This window comes from Suricata suricatta, chromosome 8 (assembly GCF_006229205.1).
Source record: "Suricata suricatta isolate VVHF042 chromosome 8, meerkat_22Aug2017_6uvM2_HiC, whole genome shotgun sequence".
Lineage (NCBI taxonomy): Eukaryota > Metazoa > Chordata > Mammalia > Carnivora > Herpestidae > Suricata > Suricata suricatta.
Window position 1 is genome coordinate 135015628 of NC_043707.1, and position 9231 is coordinate 135024858.

Consider the following 9231-nt stretch of genomic DNA (forward strand, 5'->3'; position numbering starts at 1 on the left):
GGGGGCCGCGTCGGGGTGTCGGGGGGCCGGGGGCCCGCGCGGTGGCGGGGCGCTTACATAAGCGCCCACTCCCCCGCATCCCCTTCCAGGATCCCGGCGCCGCCGCCTCCGCCCCGGGGGCCTTTGACATCGGGGCCGTTTGCAGACGGGCAGAGGCTGAAACTTGTCGCTCCCCTCCCCTCCCACGTTTCACCCGAAGGTGAAATTGTGATGCAGGGTGACGGTCGCCGTCTCACCCCGCGTCTAGAAAGCCGCGGCTCCCGGCACCTCGGTGCGGGTGTGTGTGTGTGTGTGTGTGTGTGTGTGTGTGTGTTTGACGGTAATTTAGGTCCTGCGAGGGGTTCGCGTGTCCGCAGCCGAAACCTCTCTCCGATTCCTCGGGGCCGAGATGATATGGTTACTTGGCAAAAAATACTTCCTAGTGGATGCATCGTTGTTGCTTTAACCTTCATCCACGTAACCTTTTAAACGGTACGCGCTTTCTGGTAGTGACCGATCTTGCCAGCGAACCGCTTACGCATTGCAGATACGTGCTTCCGAAGGGATCTTGGACTCAGTAAACATTTCCCTTGGCCTGGGGGCAGAGTAATCCAGGTGTCTCTATGGGGTATTTGGATCCATTCTTTTGATTTTTTATTTTTAATAAAACCTTTTGGGGAGGGGAGAGGCCTGATAATCTAGATGAAACGGTCATATTTCGTACTAGCAATCTTTGAAAAAAAAAATCCTTATTTTCTCTTCCTTGGCATGACATATGGAGAGAAGTATGGGGTTCACAAATTAAAGGGCAGAAGAGGCAAATGCGTCTTTTGTCCCGTGTTCTTTCTTCCCATCGAGGAGGATAATGAACTTTGACTACTTCTTTCAGTGCATTGCTAACATTTTGTTGACGGGCATAGTCAAGTCTTCTCACTATCTAATGGCTCTCTGTTTGATTTTTGAAAGTTGTATCAAGCTGAGTGTGAAGTGTTCTTGCCAGATACGGAATGGAGGTCTGGAAGTCTAATATATCCAAGAGAAAATGTCAAAGTTCTGCTTCTTTTGGGGAAAACCCACACATTTCAAAAATATGTGCTTGGATTGGGTATTTTGGGAACCGTTCAACTATATTTAGTTTAGTCGGTGATCACATTTCTTGTTAAAAATCCCTATTTTCCAGTTTTGCCATTCTTCTTCATTTGCTATTCATGATTGAATTATTTGGACACTTAACAAATATATTTTCAGCTATCATATATGTTCATGGTGGTGGAAATCTTATGTGAGAGATGTGTTGAAGGCTGAGTCCTTTGTAAATTGCTAAGTTTCTAAGCTTTTCTGTTGGATTTATAGTACAGTAAGAATAGTCCTCAAAATAAAAACACATTTTTAACCTCAGTTATTTTGTTGCCTCCGCCCCCCCCCCCCCCCCCCCCCCCCCCCCCGCCTGGTAGGTAGAAAATGTCTTGTGAATACTACAAGAAATGCTAATAAAATGGCTTCATTTTGAGGGGTGACAAATGTTTGTGGAAACACTTTCTGTGGATTCATTTTAAAGGTGATCATTTCAACTGATATCTGAGTTTTCAAAAAATTTCTGTAGGTTTTTTAATGTTTATTTTTGAGAGAGAGAGAGAGAGAAAACGCGTGTGGAGGGGCAGAGAGAGAGGAGGGTCCCAAGCAGGACTCTCCCATGCCGACAGCAGAGAGCCCAATGCAGGGCTCAAACCCACAACATTTTTTTTTTTAATTTTTTAACATTTATTTATTTTTGAGAGACATCGAGTGTGAGCTGGGCGGGGAGGGGGGAGGGTCAGAGAGAGAGGGAGACACAGGATTAGAGGCAGGCTCCAGGCTCTGAACTGTCAGCACAGAGCCTGACGCGGGGCTTGAACCCACGAACTGTGAGATGATGACCTGAGCCGAAGTCGGCTGCCTAACCGACTGAGCCACCCGGGCACTGCAAACCCACACAAGTCTTCAACGCGGGGGTCAAACCCCAAAACCTTGAGATCATGACCTGAGCTGAAGTCAGATGCTCAACCAACTGAGCCACCCAGGTGTTCCTAGTAAGTGACTTTTTTATTGCTATAAGACAGCCTGCCATGAGCTACTGGTTGGTCAAACTCTACCTCTAATAATTATTAATGGGACAAATACCAGTATCAATTGCTGGAGAGAATGTTAGGTTTTGTAAGATAAGTTGCATTTTGACATTCATTAGTTGTTTAATAGAAAAGTGCAGATTTGACTTTGATTTGTAGCTGGAGTTCTTAAAAAACATTGAGTAAATAAAAATACCAGCCATATCCTTGGCATGCCCTAGGCTGCTTGCTTTCTCTCCAGTCAGTCAGTGATCAGGCAATAGTAAGTTGAAATAGAGACTATAGAAAGCTCAGGGATATATTTTTTAAATGTTTGTTTATTTGGGGAAGAGACAGAACAGAGGAGGGGCAGAGAAAGAGAGGGGGAGACACAGAATCCGAAACAGGCTCCGAGCTGTCAGCACAGAGCCCTATGTGGGGCTTGAACCCACAAACCACGAGATCATGACCTGAGCTGAAGTCAGATGCTCAACTGACGGAGCCACCCAGGCGCCCCAGGAGTCTTCTTTAAAAATGCCATCGTGCACTGCATTTCAAAGCCAGAGAAATCATATTCATAGTTATTTTCTGGTTTGTTTGTACACACACTTCCCAGTGAGGTCTCTCCCCACCATCCTGTGAAATTACATCTCTCTCTCAACCCTCGAATCCTCCCTCCCCTGCCTCCTCATTGTTTTCTCTTTCCATAGCACTTATTCCCAGTGTGCCAGCCATATTTTGTTTATTATCTGGCTCACCTCCCTGGGACATAGGCCCTCCCAAGATGGACGGGTGTTTGGTGTGTGGTGTGCGGGTGAACCCTGTCTCCCCCACACAGTACCCGGAGGTGCTCCGTATTGTTGAGTGGACGGATGGGCACCTGTCAGTTTTGACAGCTTGGTATTTTTATGTCCTGGTTTTTTTCTTCTGACAGATACATGCTCCATACCGAAAGAGGCATGGCAGAATATAAAACAAACTTAAACCCTGCAACGTGGGTATAGAAATTGACTCACAGATAATTTTTCAACGGTCTGTTCTGTTGATTGCACTGTTGGGGATATTAGATCGTAAAAATCCGGAGCAGCTCTTGGAGGCTGTAGCTTTGTGGCTACCGCTTGGAGCCTTAATTTTTAAAAATACTGTAATTCTCTGCCTGTTTTGAAAATGGTTTCTTAATTTGTTACCTTTTTTTCTCAGAACCAACTTTGAGGAAAAGGCATTTGAGTATAGACTTCAATATTAGGTTTAATCTCACGTTTGTATTTACGGAAGTAGAGGTCATTTATTTCACACAGGAGACCAATAGCTGCCAAAGAAATGGTAAAATTAATAATTCTGGATGAGTTCCGATGTCAGCTTTAACTCTGTTAACTGGAGCTTTCAGTTAACTAGAGTTCATCTTCTGACAGCAGAGTGCTTTTAGACCAACTCTTAGTGTTTAAAGTGAGGATGTTAAAGTTTTAAGATATCTTAAAAAAGATTGGATTATTTTTATCATTTCTTTCTGAGGCAGGAAAATATCGTTTCCAGGGTTAAAGTTTTCGTTTATAAGTTGAAACGAAATAGGATGTCTGAATATCCTGAAAATCACCAACAGTCTATTTCTCCCATATTCTGGTTAATGGAGGTTTGGAATCATTATGCTTTAAAAAAAAATACACCTTGCTTTCTCTGTGGTCTTGATTTGGTTAGATCAGAGATATTTGAAGATATGTTCTTTTATAAATGGATTTTAAGGTAATTGATTTGTTCCAAAATACATATTTTGGTAGAACTTCAGAAATACAGATTCAAGATTGGTGGAAAAGATTCACGCAGCGTTGCATACGTCACTGACAAAGAAAAACAAAACAAAGGTGACATTTTGATACCGGCAGAGACGCAGAGGCCGGAGATGGGAACCCTTGAACCGTGACGTCCCCCTTGCTTGCTGTCAGACCGATGGACCGCGCCTGTTTTTTCATGGAGTCACTGTCACCTAGGACTTGGGATACTGCATTTGCTTGTCCCTGATTTTTTTTTTAATTACAAAAATTTTTTAATGTTTATTTTTGAGACAGTGAGGCAGAGCAGAAGTAGGGAAGATCTAGAGGGAGGCACAGAATCTGAAGCAGGCTCCAGGCTCCGAGCTGTCAGCACAGAGCCTGACGTGGGGCTTGAACTCCCGGACCACGGGATCGTGACCTGATGAGCTGAGGTTGGACACTTAACCAGCTGAGCCACCCAAGGGGCCCGTTTGTCCTTGATTTGATAAGTCCTTTCTCCTCTGTGTTTTGCGCATGTTTTTGTTCATTTTCTCTCTTAGCTGTAGGATGATATTAGTGTTAAAGTGTTTCGCAAGATGTGTGGCTAAGGCTTTTTCATTTTTAAAGTTTCAGGCAAAAAAAATTTTACTTCACAATAGCTGAATTTAGAACATTTTCAATGCCTATAGAACACATCTTCTGTTCCAGAGCCCCAGGAAGTAGGTGGTAAGGAAGGATCGTGTTTGCCTCTTTTACCTGAGGTCAGACATGAGTGTTCTCTTAGTCGTCTGCTTTGGACTAGTCTGATTCTCCTGTGACAAGAGTCTGCTACTTTTTAAGTCTACCTTGAACTGTACTTTTTAAAAATCACTGTTTAGGACTGTTTTCCTTAAGCTCCTTAAAAAAAAATTTTTTTTTTAAAGCATCTGTTTTTTTTTTTTTAAGATATTTATTTTTGAGAGAGCAAGAGAGAGCATGTGTGTATGTGAGCATGTGCAAGCAAGCAGGGGAGGATCCAAAGCAGGCTCCTCCCTGACGGCCGAGAGCCCAGCGCACCGCTGGACCTCGTGAACCGGGAGACCATGACCTGAGCCGAAGCTGGACACTTAACCAACTGGGCCACCGGGTGCCCCTTAAGATTTCTAAGTAACCTCTGCACTCAGCACGGGGCTCGCAGTGCTGAGATCAAGAGTCGGATGCTCTACCGACTGAGCCGGGCATCCTTTTTTACATTTTTAAACAGCTTTATTGGAAGGTAGTTCACATTCCATAACATGCACCCTTTTTAAAAAAAAGTTTATTTTGAGAGAGAGCGAGTTGGGGAGGAGAGAGAGAGGGAGAGAGAGAATCCCAGGCAGGCTCTGTTCTGTCAGCCCAGAGCCGAAGTGGGGCTCGAAGTCACCAGCTGTGAGATCATGACCTGAGCCGGAATCAAGAGTCCAACGCTTGAGCTGACTGTGCCGCCTAGAACCCCCATGATCCACCCTTTTAAAGTGTAACCATCTCCACTAATTTTGGAACTTTTTTTTTTTTGTTTTAAGTAATCTCTGTACCCAGTATGGAGCTCGAACTCATGACTGTGAGATCAGAAGTTGCACGCTCCCAGACTGAGCCAGCCAGGCGCCCTATTTTCAGGACATTTTTATCACCCCAAGGGGGGACCCCAAAGCCCCCAGCTGTCACTCTGAGTCCCCCTTCCCCCCAGCTCCGGTCCCAGCATCTGCTTTCTGTCTCTGTGGGTCGGCCTGTTCTGGACATTTCATACAGTGGAATCATATGCCACGTGGCCTATTTGTCAATAGTTTCTTTCACTTGATATTTTCAAGGTTCGTTCGTGTTGTCGAGTGTATCCTTTTTATGGCTGAATAACGTTGGCCTTGTGTCCCTCCAAGATTCGTATGTTGAAACGAAGTCCCCAGTGTTATGGGATCTGGAGACGGGCCTCTTGAGAGGGTAGAGCCGTGGGACTGGGACGCGCTCCCTCCTTGCAGCCGGAGCTCCGCCTGCCGCTGTCACCGGGTGAAGACGCCGTGGGAAGATGGCGGTCTGCAGGCCGGAAGAGGGCTCTCACCAGAACTGAAGCACGCTGGCACCCTGATCTTGGACTTCCCAGCCTCCAAATCTGGGAGAGGGACATTTCTGTTGTTTCTCAGCCACCCGGTCTGCGGTAGTTTGTTTGGCAGCTGGAAGGGACGATAAGATACTCTTTCTTTGTATGGCTATACTGCGTTGTGTTGATCTGTTCATCAGTTGATGGACATTTGGGTGGTTTTCCATTTTGTGGCTACAGTGAGCAGTGCTGCTGTGAACACTTGTGCGCAGGCTCTGTGTGGACGTATAGTTTCAGGTCTCTTGGGTGTACACCGAAGAGTGGAATGGGCCGGGTTGCGTGGTGACCCTGTTTAACGTTTCCGGGAACTTACAGAACCGTTTCCCAAAGTGGCTGTGCCATCTTCCACTCCCTCTTGACCTCTGTAATCTCTCCTGGGAGCTTTGTTCCTGAGCAGATACATATTTTTACAGTTGTCTAAGTTTTCTTAGAAGAATTTTAAGTTGCTGATTTTTTTCTGCTTTAGTGATAAACTGGCATTTCATCCACCCAGCTCCCTCCTCCATCAACTCCCATATCATTTCCAACATTGAAAGGTCAGCACTCTGCTCCTAAGTAGCCTTCCCTGTAAAAACGGATGTTTCCCACGCTTCCTTGACATTTAATCACTCAGCCTGCGCACCTGCTAGCACAAAAAACAGTGCTTTCCTTGAAGTGTAAGGACTCGAGTCGGCAAATCTCTGCCTCCTCCAGCGCGGCTCCTTGGTTTGTACCCCTGCTCACGTTAAGAAAGGCTGACCCTGTCTGCAGCCTGCATCCCACCCCAGGCCCTGCTTTCTGGCTGTGACCTGAGGAATGAGCCCCGACGGCACAGACTCCGCCACTGTGGGACAAGCAGAGTGGGCCCCTGGGTTCCGGGAGTGGGTTTTAACTTGTTGAAAGGCACCAGATGGAACACTAGAATCCTTAAACAGCTAGTTCAGAATATGGTGTTTCTTCGAGCCCCTGGGTGGCTTCGTTGGTTAGGCATCCGACTCTTGGTTTTGGCTCAGGTCATGAGCTCACGGTTTGGTTTGGGAGTTCTAGCCCTGCGTCAGGCTTTCTGCTGACAGCATGGAGCCTGCTTGGGATGCTCTCCCTCTGCCCCCCTCTGCCCCCCTCTGCCCCTCCCCCACTCATTCTCATTTTCTCTCTCAAAATAAATAAAAACCTAAAAAAATGTTTCTTCATTCATTATATTTTTATTCTTCTAATTGGCTAAAAAATAGGCTTTGTCGAAGTAAATTATTTTGTCTGATCCTTTGGTTTTATTCTTTAAGTAACTATTTGTTATTTGCCCAGTCTTTAATCATGATTAAGATGCTTAGAAATCTATGTCTTTAGATTCAAAGTGACTTTTAGAACTTAGTAAGAGTGTCATCTTTGTTTAAGACCTCCTTAAACTGTTACAAACATATTCATTCTGAGCTGTTCCTAATCTGTAAAATTTTTTTCTTATTCAGTAGTTTGATGTTAAGGATCACCAAGAAGAAAACTGAATGTCATAAGCTTAAATTGAAGATATGTAAAACTCGAGAATGATTTGTATGAAGTTGTCTGTTAAGTGACTTTTAAAGGACATAATTTATTCCCTCTGAAATGCAGAATCCAGTCACATCTGATGTTGCGTATTTCAGATGTAGTCGGTGATGAATATGCAGAGGACCAGCTGCGTAATACGTGGGGCCAAGTGCAGAATCAAAGTGTGGGTCCCTTTGCTCAAAACTTACGAATAATTTCAAGATGACAAAGAGCATTAAGCCAAGCGTGGGGCCCAGCGAGCCCAGGAGATTGTCGCAGTATTGATGGACCTGCAGGGCAGGGTGTTAATATTCAGAACGCGGGCCTGGCCCTGAGGTCTTCACGTCCTCACAGAGCCCTTGGTCCTCTGGACATTTTCAGATGAACCAGCTGACGCCACGCCCTCCTCAGCGGCACCCCCCTCCCGGCAAGACTCGTGTTCTCTGGTGGCCTTGGGGGGGTGGGGCACACTCTCCTCAGCCCCTCGCAGAGGACAAGAGTATACTTGAATCCTCGACAGCGTGAGCAGATCAGAGGTAGAAGCTAATTGAGGAATAGGGTCAATTTTGATTTAGGGGATTAAAGCCCTTGCGTCAGCAGATTACATTTACTTTTAAAATGCCTTGACTTTTTCATGCCAATTTCCTATTACTCATGGAATCAGTAACAAGGACAAGAGAACTATTTAAAAATCTTGAATAATCCCTAATTTAATTTTTTTTCTTTTTTTTGGCCACGCTTTCCAAACCTTTGTCAGAGTAGCTAGTAAGTAGCAGAATGCACCAGCTTGAATTGAATTTTCTCCTGAGGCCAGTACTGCGCTGCAGCTGTTAGGGAGCAGGGCGGGCACTGGGAGGTGGGCAGCGGCCGCTCGGTGCCGGAGCGGCGAGGTCGCTCGTGCTGTGATAATGGCAGGTCCCTCGGTAATCCCCAGTCCGTGCTGCAAAGCCCCGAATGGGCAACGTTTTTGATCTCGGTTCTGAGTTGTTTGTAAGATATCCTTTAGTATCTGCTCAAGGTTCCTGAATGAAGCATTTTCAGGTGACTGGAGTTTTAAAAAGTCCATATCCAAGTGTAAGAAACGTTTTCTTGTTCAATTAAGGGGTGCAGCTAATAAGCATCTTCTAAACGTACAAAACCCAGAACAGAAAGTGATTCAAATGCTTTTTTTTATATGGAATCGGTCATATTTAAACCTTTTCTCACTGGAGGAACTTGTACCAATGGGTAATTTCACGACCTTGTCTTCCCTTTCCCCCCTGAAGGTGATTTTGGTAACAGCTGCAACATTAATATTTGTTTGATGACATGTTTTAGACAGGTCACAAATGCCAGTGATGATGATTATATATTTTAGAAAGTAATGCATAAGGCAAGTATGTCTTTGTTGCATTTTTTTCTTTTCTTACTAAGTGTGTGTTTATGTGGTATTCAGTGCTGATGGACAGAATGGAACCAGGGGCAGTGAGGAAGCAAATCTGGGCCACTTTGGCCAGGCTTTGGTGTTTTAGGACTGAAGGATGAAGGCCAGAGGGTTTCCTGAAGTTTCTTTTTTTATCTGGTAACTCAGCTCATTGGTATTGGAGAGCAGACAGGGATTTGGGGCAAACAGAGCAGTCCTGACTGTACCTTCTTTTGTATGTCTTGTCTTCTCTTTTCTTTTTCTTTTTTCTCTTCTCTTCTCTTCTCTTCTCTTCTCTTCTCTTCTCTTCTCTTCTCTTCTCTTCTCTTTCTTTTCTCTTTTCCTCCCCTCCCCTCCCCTCTTTCCTCTCCGAGAAAGAGAGAGAGAGGGAGAGAGGGAGACGCAGAA

General features: G+C 45.2%; 1 long non-coding RNA gene across 1 annotated transcript in view; it reads right to left on the bottom strand.

The window, feature by feature from the left end:
- LOC115299808 overlaps positions 1-143 on the bottom strand; it is a 2273-nt gene extending 2130 nt beyond the window's left edge. Inside the window, exon 1 of the long non-coding RNA XR_003912342.1 lies at positions 58-143. This is a non-coding gene — a long non-coding RNA (uncharacterized LOC115299808). The remainder of the gene's footprint in view (positions 1-57) is intronic.
- Positions 144-9231: the final 9088 nt, after the last annotated feature.